The 20,749-nt window shown below is 43.5% G+C and overlaps 1 protein-coding gene and 1 pseudogene across 1 annotated transcript in view; one reads left to right on the forward strand and one right to left on the reverse strand.

Annotated features, from left to right (window-relative positions):
* Window positions 1–20,749, forward strand: part of LOC126274082 (microtubule-associated protein futsch) — a 255,151-nt gene that overhangs the window by 47,140 nt on the left and 187,262 nt on the right. The gene's annotated exons all lie outside the window — the stretch shown is intronic.
* LOC126288955 (5S ribosomal RNA) lies at window positions 497–615 on the reverse strand (annotated as a pseudogene).

Below are 20,749 nucleotides of genomic sequence, written 5' to 3' on the forward strand. Positions count from 1 at the left end.
GTTTGGTTGATGTCGCTCAACGTAAATGGCCCTCTTATGTAAGCCTTAGTAGCTGCGGCACTATTTTGAGCAAAGGAGTGTTACCTAGTAGTAAACAAAAATTAATTTCGTGTTACAATAATCAGTATCTTCAAATGGAATTCAGTGTAACTTCTCAACGCTATCAGAAAATATTCTCCCTGCGTTTTTTTCTTTTTTAATCTTATTTTACATGCGGCAAACAGCATTCTTCATCCTGTTCAGAAATCGAGAAGCAGAGAGTTCCTTATGATAAAATATAACTCAAACTTCGCCCGAAAAGGCCTTTGAAAGCCCAACGGTGCCGACTTACATCCGTGTCATCCATAAGCGACAGGCGTCACTGGATGTAGATATGGGAGGGTATGTGGTCAGCACACCCGCTCTCCCGACCGTTGTCAGTTTTCGTGACGGGAACCGCTACTTTCCCATCAAGTAGCTCCTCAATTGGACTCACAGGGGCTGAGTGCACCCAGCTTGCCAACAGCACTCGGTAGACCAAAAAGGTCACCCATCCCAGTGCTAGCCAAGTCCGACAGCGCTTAACTTCCGTGATCTGATGGAAACCTGTGTTATCACTGCGGCAGGGCCGTTAGCGATAAAATAAAACGGTCAGCCAACTGAAAATGAGACAAATAGAAAAAAGTAAGTAAACTTTTTATCATTTCAAAACTTTCCATAATTGTTACCACAATTATTCCACTGTGAGACAAGCGGGCATTGCCTTAGCGGAAAAATGTTTGCGGTTTCCAACGGAACCACGACTGTACTCGGGAGTGCACCTCTTCGCCAAAAGGAATTCGATGGCCACGAATGTCTTTTTTTCAGATCTCCAAAACTAAGGAAATCGCAAGGAGAGTGGCTGCGACTGTGTGGAGGGTGGTTAAGGACTTCCCAGCGAAATCTCTGCAGCGTAGTTTAAACAGCCTTAGTCACAGAAACTTCCTGGCAGATTAAAACTGTGTGCCGGGCCGAGACTCGATCTCTGGACCTTTGCCTCTCGCGGGAAAGTGCTCTACCATCTGAGCTATCCAAGCACGACTCACTCCCCGTCCTCACAGCTTTACTTCTGCCAGTACCTCGTCTCCTACTTTCCAAAATTTACAGACGCTCTCCTGAATTCATATCACCGCACACTCCGCTGCAGAGTGAAAACCTGATTCTACAAACATCCCCCAGGCTGTGGCTAAGCCATGTCTCCGCAATATCCTTTCTTTCAGGAGTGCTAGTTCTGTTAGGTTCGCAGGAGAGCTTCTGTAAAGTTTGGAAGGTAGGAGACGGATACTGGCAGAAGTAAAGCTGTGAGTACCGGGCGTGAGTTGTGCTTCGGTAGCTTAGATGGTAGAGCACTTGCCCGCGAAAGGCGAAGGTCCCGAGTTCAAGTCTCGGTCCGGCATACTGTTTTAATTTGCCAAGAAGTTTCCTATCAGCGCACACTCCGCTGCAGAGTGAAAATCTCATTCTGGAACCTTAGTCACATATAGGCGGGCATTATCTTCCAACAGAATGATGCCGTCATCAGCTTTCCTGGGCGTCCGGTCATCTTGGCGCGCTTCAGTATTTTGCAGAATGTTCACCTACCGCTGTGCGTTGTGTCAGCATGTCCCACAAAGTCAATGAACAGCGGGCCCTCGCAGCCAGAGAAAGATGTCATTATGATCTTTCGCTGAGATGGCGTGCACGGATTAAATTTTTTTAGGTGGGGGTGAATCCATGTGTTTTCAACGCTGGGTCTGACGCTTGCTCCCCGACTCAAAATGATAACACCATGTTACACCTCCCCCGACGATATGGGACAGGAAACGATATTCTTCATCGTGAAACCGTTCCACGCACTGCAGGGAGACCTACATTCTGTTCAATTTCTGCGCTCTTCCTTCAGGCTATGGGGAGCCCCCCGCGGACAAATTTTCCGAAACGTCTGTCATGATAGCGTGAATGGCACAATGACGGATGACCAACATGAGCCGTAAGTCTTCCACCGTCCGCCGCCGGTTATTTTTGACGGCAGCAACCAACGCAGCAATGACAGGAGAAGTAGCGACACGATGAACCTGTCCTGGCCGACTGCTGTCTTCCCATGACGCCGGACCGCTTCGAAATCTTTTATTCCACGCGTACACGCAATACAGTGTTCACCATACATAGCAGACATTCGGACATGAATTATACTCCCTGGCACTTCTTGCGCACTAACCCTCGCTGTTCCTCATTCCCGGCTTTCACAGCCAAGTCGGACAAGCACAGGGCTCGCGGGCCTGATTTCGAGGACGTGCAGCAGACAAGTGACACAGTTGAGAAGTTCGCGCTGTTGCTTCGTGTTTCCCAATAAAGGGCACTTCTGTACACATATCTACCTGCATATTAACGCCAGCTCGTTATGTAGTCTGTCTCGATTTCATTTGACTGCTCCTTATACAGGGTATCACGAAATTTTTACCCTGGATAGCTGATGCCAGTAGGAACCAATATTTCTAATGTTGTGTAGGTGGACAATACACAATTTTTAAACTACGGAAACTTGCCGCCACGCACTTTGATTAGTCGCAGGATTGCCCTGTTGCCGGATGGTCTGGACAACTCATAACCGCGACTACTTTGCCTGTCGGATATCGCGATGTATCCAAGGCGACCAGCACGCTCGTTGGTAGCGCGCCAGCTTTCGACTCTGTGGACCTCGGGGCGAATCCGCAGCGGACCCGACACAACCACTGTAGTTGCGTGACAAGACGTACCAGGAACAAAACCATCAACAAGTGTTAGTTCGCGTACAGAAAGTCTTTTACAAATTGTGTTCGTCCTAAAAAGGGCCTTTTTTGTAGCTAGGACATTGTTTGCTTAAAGCAGATGCTCGAACTGGCGACCCTCTGACGAGACACAAGCTTGGTAACGTCGAACGGTGTTTTGCCGAACTCTTTCAAAGATTCCTGGCCTTGCCCTGATGTGACTGGCGGCATGTTGAATGCGATCCATAAATTCCTCTTCGATTCTAGGTGGTTCGCGACCGGTTGGGTGAACTAGAACCTTGAACAATCCCCACAGGAAAGAGTCCGGTGGAGTGAGGTCTGGTGATTGCGGATGACATGTCCTAAGAGCATCTCTGCCAATTACCCGGCCATCGAAAATTTCATTTAAATATCCGCGTACAGCACGACTGTTATGTGCGAGCGCCTCATCATGCTCCAACCACATGCGTAGCCATATTCAGGGGAACGTCTTCCAGAAGGCCGAGTAGAGTTTCTTGCAAAAAGTGAAGGTAAATTGCCCCGGTAAGTCAAGGAGGTAGACCCAATCAGATGGTCATCTACAATGTCTGCCCAAATGTTGAGCGAAAATCGTTCCTGGTGTCCGTGGACGTACGTGACGTGAGGATTTCCCCTTGCCCAGTAACGAACGTTTCGAGTGTTGTAAAGGCCATCCCGATGGAAGGTGCACTCGTCGGTAAACAACATAACGGCGGGGAAGTCGCGATCTCAAAACTCTAGCCTGTGTTCATAGTCCGCCGCAGGATTTAGGCCTTGGACGGGGTGGAAACTAAATGGATTCTGGCCGTCACCCTCAAAACCCCCCAAACTAACCGATGACGTGTCCAACCGCTCCAGTACTTGTCGAAGGTGCTTCCTCGAAGCGCTCGAGAACAGTCTCTTCAAGTGCAGCATCCCGTCGTGTTCGAGGTCTTCCAGCGTCACCGTGATATCCCGCTAATGAGCCTGTTTCGCCAAGTCACCGGTGAATTGCTATAGACGTTTGCGGGTGTGGGTGGCGTGTTGCTGGGTACCGTTCCTCATACAACCGTCGAGCTTCAAGCGCTATACCGTCGCCTAGTCGATAAACAAAAACCATATCTCGTTGTTCTTCAAACGAATACTGTGCCACCATGCTTACTGTATGACTAAATAGCGGGTGACGTGTGTGCTCCGAAACGAAGCTTACGTGTGAATGCCTCTGACGTGAGGTGGAGAGAAACAGCAAAACGTATTCGACACGAGTGCGTATCACGTTGGGGCAGAGACGGGGCGCGGAACGTTTGTATGTGTGATCCGACAACCATAGCACTCACCGCCAACCGATGAAAGGCAAGAAGGCAATTCCACAGCCAATATGAGCGCGTGGCTCGACGTTTCCGTATTTTAAAAATGGTACGTTTTCGACCTACACAACATTAATCATTTTGATTCGTACTGGCACCAGCTATGCAGGGTGACACAACTTTTCTCCACCCTGTATATTTCGATATGATGAAAACCTGATGCCCCCCCCCCCCCCCCCCCCCCCCCGCCCAGCCGGCCGGAGTGGCCGTGCGGTTCTAGGCGCAGCAGTCTGGAGCCGGGCGACCGCTACGGCCGCAGGTTCGAATACTGCCTCGGGCATGGATGTGTGTGATGTCCTTAGGTTAGTTAGGTTTAAGTAGTTCTAAGTTCTAGGGGACTGATGGCCTTGGAAGTTAAGTCCCATAGTGCTCAGACCCATTCGAACCATTTTTTGCGATACATTTTCGCTAGATGCAGCAGTTTTCGAGTTATTCAAGAAAAACGTACAAAACTGACCTTCAAGCATGTTTGTCAACTGAAAAACAGTGGCCTCCAACGAAAACATATCCCAGCACAAACGTTCTAGGGGACTGATGACGACAGATGTTGAGTCCCATAGTGCTCAGAACCATTTGAACCATTTTGAGCAGGTAGCAGAAAACCAAAATGATCTGTATATAACACCTTAAGATTAACTGAACACGTCATATCTAAAAAGAAGATAAACGTAACTTAATTTGATTCCTATGCTTCCCGTGCCTCCTACATACAAGTTCCTTACTCTCTATTACTACTCGCGAAACGCAAGCTAAATAGCTTCTCCCTATTCCTCAGTACTGATGCTCTCGAAGTCTGCCACCGAAATGGACCGACAAGCGATGGGCGGGCGCTGCCCACTCTTTCCATTGACGCGCGGGTCAGCGCCTTCTTGAGGCCGTTTCGAGGCGCTGCGCTGTTCGGTGTGTAGCCGATGCTTTAGGAATGCACAAGTAGCATCAGCTAGAAAAAGTTTCGTAAAGGTTTGAAATGACATGTAAAGTCTGTTGCAGGCCACTGAGTGCACTCATTCTCAAATTCTGCCACGCGGTGTAGCCGCGCGGTCTGAAGGCACCTTGCCGCGGCTCTCTCTGTAGGAGGTTCGAGTCTTCCCTCGGGCATGGGTGTGTGTGTGTGTGTGTGTGTGTGTGTGTGTGTGTGTGTGTGTGTGTGTGTGTGTGTGTGTGTGTTGTCCCTAGTGTAAGCTACTTTAGGTTCGATTAAGTAGTGTGTAAGCCTAGCGACCGATGACCTCAGCAATTCGGTCCCATAGGAACTTACCACAAATATCCAAATATTCTCAAATTCTGGATAAATATCATCTGTGCAAGGGGCGCGCCATGAGTTATGCACCTTCAAAATATATACACAATTTCTAAATATATACCTGTCTTATTACGTTAAACCTACATCATATGATTATACCTTTTAATGTGCAGATTATGATAGCATTTTAAATTTTTAGGTTCCGTCAATATAAAATATTGAAAATCAGTTTTTCGTTGGGTTTGGAAGCCGTTTAATAGGCAACCTGCAAAATGGAAAATGCAATTAACCATGAACTACTAGGTGTACAACTTTGCTTCCGCCGTTTTCCTCCAACATTCGAGGCTTTAATGAAACAAATTGGTTACACATGTACCATTGAAAGTATTTTCCATCGCTGACCACTACTTTCTCCCATCTGTCGGGTAGTGTACGATTCCCGCGTCGAAAAAATTGTTCATCTTTTGAAGCGATCCACGAATCGATCCAATTTGTGACTTCTTCCCGATATCGGAATTGTTGGTCAGCCAGGCCATGCGTCATTGATCTAAACAGGTGATAGAGGAACCAATGGCTGGAGAATAGGGCGGGTGGGGTAGGACTTCCCATTTTAACGTTTCCAAGTACGTTTTGACGTCTTCTGCAGCGTAGGGTCGAGTGTTGTGCTGCAAAATTACTTATCGTGCCTCTCGCTGTATTTCAGCCGTTTGTCTTTTACTGCTATGCTCAAACGCATTAATTGCGTTCGATAACGAGCATTTGTGATTGTTTCACTTGGTTTTAACACCTCATAGTACACGACGCCGAGCTGGTCCCACCAAATGCAGAGCATGATCTTGGCGCCGTGAATATTCGGTTTGGCCGTCGACGTGGAAACGTGGCCGGGATACTCCCATGATATTATGCGTTTGGGGTTATCGTAATGAGCCCATTTTTCGTACCCGGTCACAATGCGATGCAGAAATGCCTTCCCTTTTTGCCTCTGAAGCAACTGTTCACGAACACACAAACGCCGTTCAACGTCTCTTGGTTTCAGCTCACACGGGACCCACGTTGCTTCTGTCTGAATCACGGCCATAGCCATGAGTCGTTTTGAAATAGCTTGGTGTGTCACTCCCACTAATCGTGCCAATTCTTCTTTAGTTTGATGCGAGTCTTCACTCAGCAATGTCTCCAATTCTACATCTTCGTAGACATTCTCTCTACCACCACTATGCCGGTCTACGACGTTAAAATCACCGTTCTTGAAGCATTGAAATCACTCACGACACGTTCTTTCACTAATAGCGTCCTTACCATACGTACTTGAGAGCATTCAATGAGATTCAGCCGCTGTTTTCTTCATAATGAAACAAAACAGTAACATCTTCCGCAAATGACGAGAATTAGGCTCGTAAAGTGACATTTTCAATCAAAAACAACTTATGATGCAGACACAAATCGACTAATGCTTGAATGAGGTTATGCTGACCGAGGTCCAAGCTAACTGCGTGACATCTGCGATCTGTTTCTTTCGACCGCTACTCACCGTTGTCGCCACTTATCAGCAAACTACGGAAGCGAAGTTGTACACCTTGTATGATCTGAGATACTCGTTTACTAATACAGGTAATGGTTGAGCCACGATTACTAGTTCTCTTATACAATTTCCATTCGTTATAGGGATACGTGTATTTGACTTCAAATGAGCAAATGGGGGTGTGACAGTATTAGTACATGGTTACGCGTAATCTGACAAGCGAATTTCTCAGTTAAATTATTTTGAAACATCTATATGAGATTATGTTCTGCTCTACATTATGCTTATTGAGCCACTGGAGAAAAATGCTGAGTTCGTGATTCTGAGAACATGATCTACTACTGTAAGCGGTAGTCTTCAAATTAAGCATGAGAATCGTTTATTATAGGGATATCCATTTTCACTCCCACTATATATGCGGTTTAAAGCTTCCTGTTAGTATAGGGAGCGTACCAAATCGCCTACATAACGACGAGCTCGTAACGTACAAGAATGAGGTGCAGCTTCCAACTGGCTGTCAACACACCTACGTATGTTGGTTTTGGAACCTGTACGAAGAGAGCGTTCCGCCCTCTTTGGCGCTTCGACTGTCTGTTGGGAAGTCAGCTTCCTGATTGTTCGTCCAAAACTACTAAAGAACACATCAATTACTCGTATGCTATTTTTATTGGAGACTTTATGTTTCTGAACTGTGGACATATCGTCGGCTTTGTAAAGTCATTAGGTGAAGGACATTCCTTGCCGATTTTAGTACCGACCAAGGTGGATCATTAAGAGACCGGACACGTTTTCTCGCAGAATTGTATTCAAGCCCCTTTCCAGTCGTCTTTGTTTAATTTTTACAGGTTCTCTTAAAGCACTTAAGGCATGTGTCGGGACAGATCCTTATACAAAGAACGATGTCCCTACCAATCCTTCACTTGTCCAAGTTCACGTTTGGTCTCTTGTGATACCGATGACCGATGTCGCGTCGGCACGACATTAACGTGTACTTTTCTTCCTTGGTTTTGAATTCTTTTCTGTCTTTCAGATTGTGATTATACTGTTTACAAGGTGATTAAAACTAGATAGCAGTTGATTTTCCGTGTTTATTCAGCTTGCTGCACGCTAGGTATTGTATCTTTTATCCCTTTATGCATATCTCTGTGCCTTTGTGATGGAAACATATTGACAAATATCGACTAAACGTAAAGCTACCCAGCGCAGTTCTACATATTTGCGCAGTTTACATCAGCAATGCATTGTCTTGCGTTGTAAGAAGTAGCAGGGAGATATTGATGGGAATCTTGCACTTTTCCAGCGAGCGTTTTATTTAGCCTATTCTATGGGTTCTTACAGAATTATGATTCAAAGAGGACCTCATGACTCTACATCCCGTGCGAAATTATAACAGATCTAATTTATGATATTTCTAACCATTAGCTGCATATCTAATACGTTGTCTTTCACTCAAATGAAGGGTTCTGGGCAATAAATTGACTTCTGGCAAATGTTAACAGTGTTGCCCATTGCGCAATCGACACTCAAACGAGAGTGGGGGAATGCGACACAAGCTAAAAAGTTCTTGTGAATCAAGTGAATACTTACCAACAGAACGCTTTAACATCTTGACATGACGTATCGATGACAGACAACGTCTTAAGCTCCAAGCGAATTAAAGTCTTTGAAGTTACCGATCTCTTCTCCTGTCCTTGAATTGAGTGTAGGGGCTCATCAGGAAACAGTTATGAACGGCAAACAGCTGGTCGCTCTCTATTTGAGCACTTTCTTCCATCGTTATAGTACAGGTTATGCTACACATTATGGCAAGTCTCGATTTCTTGGCAAGATGAAGAGGTTAAAATAAATGGGCTATCTTGCAGTGTAGATTATCTTCTTGCTCGAGTTACGGTAAGGGAGTTTCGCAACTCACTTCTGGGACAAGGTTCAAGAATAGCTCCCCACTCATGCGGCAAAGCGATGCTCTTCGTTGCAGCATCAGATATGTTGCACGAAGAGTTAAGCAACTTCACCGTTTCTTAGGGAAGTCAGCCTGTTACTAAATTCGTTATTTTACATATTTGCGATGTCTATATCAGTGCTTCAGTCTTGCCGTAGGAAAAAGTTCTTAACTCTTTAATGTTGCCCGCCCTTCGTCATTATGGTGCAATATGTTGTGTTTTTCGTACCGGGTATCCTCATAACGGACGTTCAGATGTTGCTATCAGGTATTTGAGCAGATATTTTCAGTTACGTTTTTGTAAGTACAGTCTCCCGAAACTAATGGGCGTTTCATACCGTACAAGGCACCAAGACGAAAAGTTGTCTAGCTTACCATTACAAACAATATGTTGGAAGTCCTATGTTACGAGCTAAGTCAAGACAGCCATGTGAAAATAATATGGAGCAATGCTCAGTTGAAGGCTGTTTATTGACGTGGCATGAAACGCGAAGAGTACACTGTGTCCCAAGAGCGATACTGCAAGACTGCTGTATGAGACGTTTGTAGTGTTTCGTTGTTTCCACAGTGCAGTCGTCCAGTCTCCTTACCTAATCACTGCTGGGAACACTATTATTCTATGTGGTTGCCGTGAACAGATACATGTATTTTTGAACTGAATATTCTACCAGACTAATTACAGATGACTGTATCGACTGAGTTAGAAACATCACACTTTACACAATATTTAGCTTGTAATGAGGATTGAAATAATATATTCAGTTCACAATAGACGCTGTGTGAAACACTCGAAAAGCAGTCTTTGTTTGGGCGAACTCTATCTACATGTTATAGAAATGATATACAGATTGTTTCGAAACTATTTCTTGAAATTAATACAGCAGCTAGAGAACATCAAAACAAATACGTATATTTAGTTGTGGCACATATTGTCCCTGACGGCAACTTCTGATGCTACGGACGATTTACATGCTAATTGCAGCCGTGCCATTCACAGGAACTGCTAGCGTGCGCGACCACTTACCTGTATGCACGCAGTACATCTTCGGACCGTTATTGTCGTGTCCGTTCGAAGATTCCTTGGCATATCCGCAATGGTATCAGTAGGGACTGCTATTCTAGCTACTAGGTTATCTTCCGTTTCCACAACGGTTTCATAAACCAGCTACTTTTATGCCCCCACAGATAGAAATCATCGGTCCATCCATCGGTTCCCGAAGTTGGCTCTCAGATGATTCCTCATAGCAACGCTGAAATCGCCTGGCAACCATTTGTGCTGGAAGTACATCCTTTGTCTAACATCCAGAGGTTCATCCTCCAGCAATTCTGGCAACACGTGTTCCACGAAGATGCAATATCTCCTCCTGTTCAGGAGGAATCAAAAGATGTGTGGTCCAATCAACCTATCACGAGAATGCCGGCTCGCACATTAACATCGAATCGCTGTTGATGAGGACGAGGTCGAGTATATCATGGATTCGCATATGCGGAAACATGGGAATTGTGGATATTGAAACAGCGTTCACGAGAAAGCCGAAAATAAAGTAGAAATAAGAGGCCACGGCAGTCCGTTGTAAAAACCATTCTACCAACTGCACAAGTTGGGAAAATCTTCATGTGCTAGTGCTGCCACAGGCTCAAGATGGAAAAGATGAAGCTGCTGGTCATGTACACACAATGGTGATAATAATGTTATGTCTGATGCCTATAACGTATGCAGTACGCCGTGTACTTGTAGATGGAGTGTCTTCAGCCTGTCCCACAGTCTCGTCTTCCATTTCGGGAATTCGCATTGCTCGATTATGATCTGTATCATGCACACTTGCACGGAAAGTTCCTATTTCACGTAACATATGATGGACATGCCCGAATGTCTGGTGTTGTGGAACCTGTCGATTGGGAAAGCGCTGTCGATACTCTCTCACTGCATCTCGTCCATTTCCATTCACAGACCCGTATACCAAATGCGCGTCAGCCTTTTCAGCATGCGTAAACCGCTCCCTGTTCACTCTTGTTGTCACAAGGAGGTAATGATAGAGACTGTATCGGTTTGTTTACAAGGGAGTCATCATTGTTGTCACAAAGCGGTGATGCCTGCGAAAGCATCGTTGTGTTTCCAAGCAGACCTCAGAGTCAACCACCCATACCCAAAGGAGTTTAGAATGTCACTATAAATGCACTATTTTACACGGGCTCCCAAAACCGGATTTCGTAAACCGATTTACCAGTACCGCTTCTGGTTGGTCATGTAAACACTCCAAAATCGATTCTACAAATCCGTTTCTAGTTGCCGGTTTCCCACTTCCGCAATCGATTCTCTCTTCCATGAAAACACACAACCGTTTTTGAAACATGCCTGGGCTGTCAAATTACTTCTTGTTCTCAAAATATTCCCCCAATATGGACGGAGATACTTACTGTACAATCAAATAGAAGCAGATATATTGGATTGAGCGCCCGCCGGAGTGGCCGAGCAGTTATAGGCGCTTCAGTCTGGAATAGCGCGACCGCTACAGTCGCAGGTTCGAATCCTGCCTCGGGCACAGATGTGTGTGATGTCCTTAGGTTAGTTAAGTTTAAGTAGTTCTAAGTTCTAGGGGACTGATGACCTCAGAAGTTAAGTCCCATAGTGCTCAGAGCCATTTCAACCATTTTTTGAATTGAGCATGAAGCTGTCTGCCTCTAACATTTATGTGAAAGGGTACAGCAATTGTTAACTAGTGTGTAAGCTTAGAGACTGATGACCTTACCACTTAAGTCCGGTATAATTTCACACACATTTGAACAAGCGCCATATTTAACTGGTGTAGCAAATCTGCTTCAGGTCTTAACATGTGAACACGATAGCGAAAAACGGTTTCCGAAATTCTATTTTCGTCTTTCGGAAGATGTGTCGCATGTAAACGTAGTGATGGTCGATTAGCGACACCGACGTAACAGCTTACGTTAGCACCACTAACAAAATGTTCCGTAATATGACAAGCTGACTTCAGAGGTCATATATACCCCCTATAGAAATATATTTATTTTGATGTTCTCTACCTCCTGTATTAAACTGAGCGAATAATTTCGGGTCATCCTGTATATGCAGTTTCAGTTTAAGATAATAAATGGCATTATCTCCACCTACCAGAGCGTTTTGCATTTTCATCTAACGAAACAGCTGCAAATTGTCATAACTCTGTTACCTAAATTTCTTGAGACGTTTATTTATGTAGATGCACACAGAGTCTACCTGCAGTTAATTCAGTTTCTGAGAAACTAGGTTTTAATTCTTGATAATGCGTTTGTTCACAATAAATTTGCCGGCAACGGTGGCCGTGAGGTACTAGGCGCTTCAGTCCCGAACCGCGCGACTGCTACGGTCGCAGGTTCAAATCCTGCCTCGGGCATGGATGTGCGTGATGTTCTTAGGTTAGTTAGGTTTAAGTAGTTCTAAGTTCTAGGGGACTGATGACCTCAGATGTTAAGTCCCATAGTGCTCAGAGCCATTTGCATTTTTGCACAATAAATTTTCCTAAAACAGTGTTACACGAGTCTCGCTGTATGGCATATGACTGTCTCAGGTTCGGATGGGAAAATGGCAGACACGAAAGGATAATAATGGCCATTATAACATTGCTGTGTAACTAATAACAAAGAGTTAGACCATCGCTTTCATGCTCTACTACTGGTTATTAAAACTACAGCATAACGATATTTTACTCGTAGTGCATATACATTATAGTAGAAAGAATACATGATTGAATTTGTTGTTGACTTTGATATACATAGGGTGAGAAACTTAGTACCGGAGCTGCCATCTTTGGTAGCAACAGTGGTCTAAACTGTCTGGTAAGCGAGTCTAACTACTTTGGGTGAGTGATACACGTAAGTTCTGTAATTGTAGCTGCTACAACTCCATGCCAGAGTTTACTAATCGTAGTAGCTGGTGTGTGGTGGCGAACGAATCTCTCGACATCCATGACCAGATGTTTTAAATGAGTGAGAGATCACAAGAGCGCGCTGTTTATGGAAACAGGCACACACACTGTATCGTGGTAAGTCAGAACAGCACGGGTAACATGCAGTCTTGCGTTACCTCATGTTGAAAGATAACGTCACGGGACTTGGAAAACTGGGCACAGCTACTGGATGTCAGAAATTCAACTGCTGCTGTCCAAATCAAAGGCTATGCTAACGTTAGGTGCACGTGTCGTGTACCCAACAGTATCACATACCATCACATCAGGTGCGAGTCAGTATAAAGATGACAAATACAATCCAAGGCCGCGCGGGATTAGTCGTGTGTAAGCTTAGGGCCTGATGACCTTACCAGTTAAGTCCCATAAGATTTCACGCGCATTTGAACTTTTTAACTTTTTTTTTTCAATCCAGGAACGTGGTCTAGACCACTAATGCACGTGTGTGAACGATTTGGCATAGCTGAGTAAACAATGTGTCTATCTTCTCTTGTACTAGTCGAATGGGCCCGTTGAGATCGTATATGCCGTTGAATATGATTCTCCTGAACGCTCGATTCCGTGCATTCATGACAGTCGTGGGATACGGACCAGTGCGAGCAGCAGTACTTAGGAACGAAAAAAACACAGTCTCAATAGACCATTTGTAGCGTAATCGTTTTTACCTGTAAATGTACGCCCTCGGTACCTACGCATCTTTCGAATTTGGTTGAAAAATCGTCGTCAAAAGTAGTCAACACCAGGTTTGCAGTTCAAACACTTTACTTCCAGATGGATGTTGAATCGTCTACGTTTTATAGCCATATTAGGTCTCCTTCGCACAGATAAAACTAGTCACATACACTGAGGTGACAAAGGTCTTGAGATACCGACATGCATGTATACAAATGGCGGTAGTATCTCGTATACAAGATATGAAAGAGCAGTGCAGAGGCAGAGCTGTCATTTGTAGTCAGGTGTTTCATATGAAAAGATTTCCGACGTGATTATGGCCGCACGACGGGAATTAATAGACTTTGAACGCAAAGTGGCAGTTGAAACTAGACGCATGGGACACTTCATTTCGGAAATCTTTAGAGAGCTCAATATTCCGAGATCTGCCGTGTCAAGAGTGTGCCGAGGATACCAAATTTCAGGCATTACCTCTCACCACGGATAACGCAGCGGTCGACGGCCTTCACTTAACTACCGAGGGCAGCGGCATTTGGGTAGAGCTGTCAGTGCTGCCAGATAAGCAGTAATGCGTGAAATAACCGCATAAATCAATATGGGGCGTACGACGAACATACCCGTTAGGACCGTGCGGCGAAATTTGGCTTTAATGGGCTATGGCAGCAGACGATCGACGCGAGTGCCTTTGATAACAGCACGACATCGCCTGCATAGCCTCTTCTGGGCTCATGACCGCATCGGTTGGCGCGCAGACAACTGGGAAAACGTGACCTGGTCAGATGGGTCTCGATTTCAATTGGCAAGAGCTTATCGTAGGGATCAAGTGTGGCACTGATTCCATGAGGCCATGGACGTAAGTTGTCAAGAAAGCACTGTGCAAACTGGTGGTGGCTGCATGGTAGTGTGGGCTGTGTGTTTGTGGAATGGATTGGCTCCTCTGGTCCAACTGAACCGATTATTTCGGAAGCCATTCAGAGGCGGGCTGCTAGATTTGTTACTGGTAGGTTTGATCATCACGCGAATGTTACGGAAATGCTTCAGGAACTCGGGTGGGACTCTCTAGAGGAAAGGAGGCGTTCTTTTTGTGAATCGCTACTGAGGAAATTTAGAGAACCAGCATTGAGGCTGACTGCAGTACAATTTTACTGCCGTCAACTTATATTTCGCGGAAAGACCACAAAGATAAGATAAGAGAAATTAGGGCTCGTATAGAGGCATATAGGCAGTCATTTTTCCCTCGTTCTGCTTGGGAGTGGAACAGGGAGAGAAGATGCTAGTTGCGGTACGAGGTACCCTCCGCCACGCACCGTATGATGGATTGCGGAGTGTGTATGTAGATGTATATGCACAGCAAGTACCTATTGGAAGTATCTCTGTTAATATTACTATCCAATTATCACTATAAGCATTAGCCATTATTAGAAAATCCACACAATTCATGTCAGACTGACTAAAGTTGCTTTCTAAAAGAAGTTATTTTAAAAGTCTGCAATAAGCAATATTAAAGTTAGCTATTGTTGCTTGCCGTATTTTCGTAAGTTACAAATAAAGATTTACATTTATAATTAACTGAATATAAAGAGGCATTCACCTGAAAGTTAAATAGAACAATAATTGCTATTGAATTATGCTGTCTGGTTTGCGAAACTACGGGAATCTATTTCAATGACAATGTTTTAGTTTAGAATGCTGTTTACTCTGGAGTTAAATGAATGCAGAAGTTGGTAACATATTTTCAGCATCAGCTGTATAAATGCTACAGCCTTTTACATGGCTTTTTTATCTACTTTATTAGGAAGTTAGCGATCAGATATATGTTTCCATATGCAAAATGGTAACGTAGTTTTATATTACTGGTATTTGTAATTAGCACGGTTTTGGATAAATTAGTTATGCTTATGAGTTACAATTAACGAAAAGAATATAATGGATAATAAAGTTAAGTTGGTTGAGCCCTGAGTCAATATTTGAGATTTTTAGATACTATGCCCATGTCAGAATAATAACTATTGAAGATAGTTGAAAAAAAATTATTTGGAAGGAAGAGAAACGGCTGATCCCGGCGGAGGTTCGAGTCCTCCTCGGGCATGGGTGTGTGTGTTTGTCCTTAGGATAATTTATGTTAAGCAGTGTGTAAGCTTAGGGACTGATGACCTTAGCAGTTAAGTCCCATAAGATTTCACACAATTTTGAATTTTTTTTGTTTGAGGGAAGAAAAACATAACAGCTGGATGGAATCTACCTGCTTAATGCGATTTATGAATTAGAAACTCGCTGCGTTGTCTATCCTTGTATACAGAATGGAGGTGTTGTTACTCCTACCTTCTTCATGCGGTTGCAAGGAAATACTAAGTATTTACATGCCAAAGCATGTACTGCACTTCATGCTAATTTGGACTTTATTTCACGCTGCAATCACGACGCTGAAATTTTAATAGCCAGCATTGTTTCTTCTTCAACTACCACATTTCCTGGAAGCTTTTGTGCATGTCTGTTAGTAGATAATTTGTACCTCTAACAACGCTTTATGGATTCGGCGGCATTTGGGTTGAGTAAGCAACCTCCTGAAAGATCCTGAAAGACGGTGTCGCCTAACACCAAAGTCGATGACATGTAACTGGAATAGCAGTTCACCAAATCAGGGAACTCGTTTTCAATGGTTAGTGGAACAAAAAGATGTTTGTGTACCCTTCACAGTCGTAACTGACGATGTCATAAGGTTAACGAAGACATACTTTCTGGTGCCCTGCAGAAGAGTCCGTTTCACAACAAAATGCTGTGAAATAACGGCCCCCAAAACCTCAAAATACTTGTTCCTTCCACAGCAAATCCGTTACAACATTTTTCAGAGGGCAGGGAGCCTTAGACGTATACCTCCAGGGAACAGAGATATAAATGAATACCATCGAAGTCTACTAGCAGTTCCAAGAATCTTAACCTTTTCCGTGATATTCGTCCCCTGACATCGGATGAATTGTTACAGTGGTTTCATCATTGAAGCCTGCTCAGGATACGTGGGGAAAATTCTCGAATCCTTGATTTAGGCTTCTCTAAGTCCGACTGAAGCGAGACCCTCATCGAATTTGAAGGGTTGTTATTCTCTAATCATTCTTCCTACGTTTTATTTTTTTATTACCTCTACGGATACAGGAAGTTCATTTGCTTATTTCGTGCTGTACTGTCTCTTGAAAACTAACTACACAAGAGTCGTAAAGTGGTCAGATATTTTCGGTATCCTGATCTAAAGTTAGTTTCCAGTACTTTGCCAAAAATGCAGCTTGAGCGGCGTCGCTTCGCTCTGAGAACAGCTTGCTTCCTCTAAGTTTCCTTTCTTCGTTTTATATTCACCTACTGCGTTATTTCAATCATCATCAGATTACCTGCACATCGATTACATTGAATATGCAACAATGACCACACGTGCATGGACTCATTCTAGCAGTGTAATACTGGTGATAAACTCCAGGCTCACTCCCTGTAAGTATCCTTTTGTTTTTAATAAATAAGAAATACACTTTATGTTGACTTCTCGTTTCCTCTTGATCACAGTACAGAGCAAGCGTACTAGCGCGCACTATTGTACGCTGGAATGGTGCAATCGGCTGTTCATTTTTACGACGAAAGGCAGAAAACACGGTTTACTGCAGAAAGCTCGAAGTCCACGAAACTCAAGGCTCAGTTCGTAAATGTAACGCTATGCAATGGTACTAAACTGTACCATGTTTCTTGTTCATTTCTAATTGTTTATTTACACAATTTTGTTGCTAGATTGCTTTTCCCCATACGAAAAGATTTACGTTATATTGCAGGAATGCTTAATAAAACTATCCCTTGCACTCCTCAAATAAATAATACTGTTTAAATATTGCTGTGCGAGTCTTCTGAACGATTCCGCTAGCAAACATTAATTAATATGCGCCGAGTTGTTTTCATGCAGCATTTATTTCACCTAAAATTCCTCCTGGCAGATTTAAAACGTAGATTCCTAACACTGCTTCAGAATTTGCGCTACTTAGGAAACCAACGTAACGTATTGTTATATTTGTTATTATACTGCTGTTCCGATAAGCTATTTTTGTTACCTTCTCCGCTATTTAGATGTTCTGATTGGATAAATGGGACTGAAACGTCGAGGTATGGCTTGAACGCACCAGTTGTGCAGTAAGTGCAGCTAAGGCAACTAACAGTTTGTATCCAACTCAAACTGGTCTAACTCGTCTATATCGGGTGCTTAAAAAAGAGTAACACATTGTTGCAGGAGGTTGTGTTGATCAAAACTAGGAGAAAACTTTCTATAATTGTATATCTGGAAACCAACACCTGTTAAGGTATGAGTCGTTTTACTCGTAACAAACTCGTAGAGCATACACTCTACCAAACAGATTAAAAGTTGCTGTTTACCACAGATTTGTGCGATGGATTGCTCGAGGAGGGCTGGTAGCATGGCCTCGTCATTCACTGGACTTGAATCCATTGGATTTCTGGCTATGGGGACATTTAAAGGCATTCGAGTGTGCCCAACCCAACGGTAATGCAGGAGGTTGTGTTGATCAAAACTAGGAGAAAACTTTCTATAATTGTATATCTGGAAACCAACACCTGTTAAGGTATGAGTCGTTTTACTCGTAACAAACTCGTAGAGCATACACTCTACCAAACAGATTAAAAGTTGCTGTTTACCACAGATTTGTGCGATGGATTGCTCGAGGAGGGCTGGTAGCATGGCCTCGTCATTCACTGGACTTGAATCCATTGGATTTCTGGCTATGGGGACATTTAAAGGCATTCGAGTGTGCCCAACCCAACGGTAATGGACGTACATGATAGAAACGTGTGACGTAATCTGAAGGGAGTCAGATGTATTTCAAAGAGTAGCCAAGTGAATTTCAAAGAGTGTGTGATTCACTGTGAAGAAAGGATAGAGAATGTGTTAGGATGCGTGGTAACCACATGAAGCGATGCTTATAGTGTTCGTTCTACGGAACATACAAACTGGAATGATTAGACAGACTGGCCGTATCTCAAGTAGTATTGGTTACCGGACATACAATAATAGGAAATTTTCTTCCAGTTCTGACCTATTCTATATCCTGCAGGCATATGTGGCACTTAAAAAAAAAAGACATGTTAATTGCTCGAGCGAGGTAGTGGAATGTCTTAGACATTGGACTCGCTTGGAAGGAATGGGATTAACACATTCGTACAGCCATCCAGATTTGGGTTCTCTGCGACTTCCCCAAACGTTGGAGGAGAGTTGTAGAAAGACTCCATGAGACGCAACGAGCGATTTCCTCGCTTTACCCAATGCATTACGAGTTGGTGTTCCGTCTCTAACAATACTGAAGTCGTCAGAAAGTTAAGGTCTAACCTTCCTTCACCAGACAGTAATGCTATCGCTCTAGAAATGAATGGGTTCCACGACATGAATAAGTAATCTTCAAGCCAGATACTGTAAACCACTTGCCAGCACTTTCTGTTCTCAACTAATGTTCCAATAATCAGTTAAGGTGTGTATGATAAAAAGAGGTCGTAATGGGAAAGTGATAACTAATTGGCGTACGGCAATAAACCATGGTTTCGTACAGCACTTCAACGAGAGCCTACACGCAAGTCTGTCTAATAAAAACAAATGCTCATAGTTCTAATCAGACATGGTTCGGGAACTGATTGCGATGTCCTGTACATACGCCATTTACAGTGGTAAGATACTCCAGTCCTCAACGGTGTTTAATGGACACGACATGATCTAAGGTCAGGATTCCAACGTAGCACAACAGACCTTTACTAAATTTCGTGATGCCTTCTCAGTCTCCTGATTTACCGTCCACTGGTTACCAACCAATTTGATCGCTTCTTGTCCACAAAAAAAATCTTAACGTTATAGAGGCACAGGACACGGCTGCCCCATTTATGAATGGCTCATGATTCTTACGCTTGATTCTTGCCAACAGGCGACACTGTTCGATTAACCATAATTCTATTTTAAAAAATAAGATTGTATTTTGAGTGGATAGGCTGTCTGGTCGTTCCTCTTTAATTCCCATAAATCAAATGGCTTCTTCAGTAAGGTCAAGGTTCATCCTTTCTCGGATTCTTATCAAAACACCCTGAGTTGTTCGTCATTGCCTTAATGTTAAGTCTTCACGGAAGAAAACAGTTCGAACCATATGGGACACACGAGGTATCGATTTTATGTACGTCGAAGAAGGGAATGTCTGATAAATATCCCAAACGCACCTTTTCAACAATACCGGAAATAATTCCGCTGTAGTTTATTTATATCATCAACACTGGTGCTCTCAAAAGGCAAGTTGTTGTTATACACATAAATATTTGTATAGCTGCTGTGGAAAACAGCTACCAACACATACTCGGTACCGTTACAAATTTCGAAACGTTTCTATTGGCCGCAGAATCAGTTTAATCCTTAGCGTCCTGTTAGGAAACATAGTTTTATATTTTCCATCTGTCTTGTGTGACAGAGTTTGACATACTTTCTTGAAACTCATATCCTATCTAACTTCATAGCGTCTGGATCAAAGTAAGAGTGAAATAAAACAACAGAGAGCTTTATCCCCCTAAAATGTTTCCCTCTTTGATCAACCATTATTGTTGCACTGTATTCCTTTTTCTTGCAAATTTGTTCTCAAGTTTTGGGTAATGTATATAAGTCTAATAATTTGTACTCTACCTTTCTTAAGTTTTCCAGTTGAGTGACACTGTACACGTACGACGTTTCTCTCCAGTCTTTTGTTGTTACCTTATCTTTCAGTGCTTTCTTGTTGTTTGATAAATAACATGCGTTCTTGTTAGCGTAACATGTTATTAATACTTATCTGCAAAATATTTCTGATTAGTGATCGCAGTTAACATCCAAAATGTAATGACAGTCATGTGAAAGACCATGCAACGACAAATGGTTCAAATGACTCTAAGCACTATGGGACTTAACATCAGAGGTCATCAGCCCCAAGACTTAGAACTACTACAACGTAACTAACCTAAGGACATCACACGTCCATGCCCGAGGCAGGATTTGAACCTGCGTCCGTAGGAAGCGCCTAGAACCGCTCGCTCACAGCGGCCGGCCATGCGACGACAGCCAGCCTAGTCACGATGGACAACTATTGCAGTCTAGGCCTATCCATGTAACGCCTTTGCAGCATAATCATATTTACTCCGACTTAATAATGATGTTATCACCGAAACTAGACGTCAATAATAGTTTTATTCATAAAGCAGCGTACTAGCTTTCAAAAACTGATCTTCCTTCAATACATTAAGGTTTTTTAGCTCTGAGCTCGAA

The sequence above is a fragment of the Schistocerca gregaria genome, chromosome 1 (assembly GCF_023897955.1).
Source record: "Schistocerca gregaria isolate iqSchGreg1 chromosome 1, iqSchGreg1.2, whole genome shotgun sequence".
Lineage (NCBI taxonomy): Eukaryota > Metazoa > Arthropoda > Insecta > Orthoptera > Acrididae > Schistocerca > Schistocerca gregaria.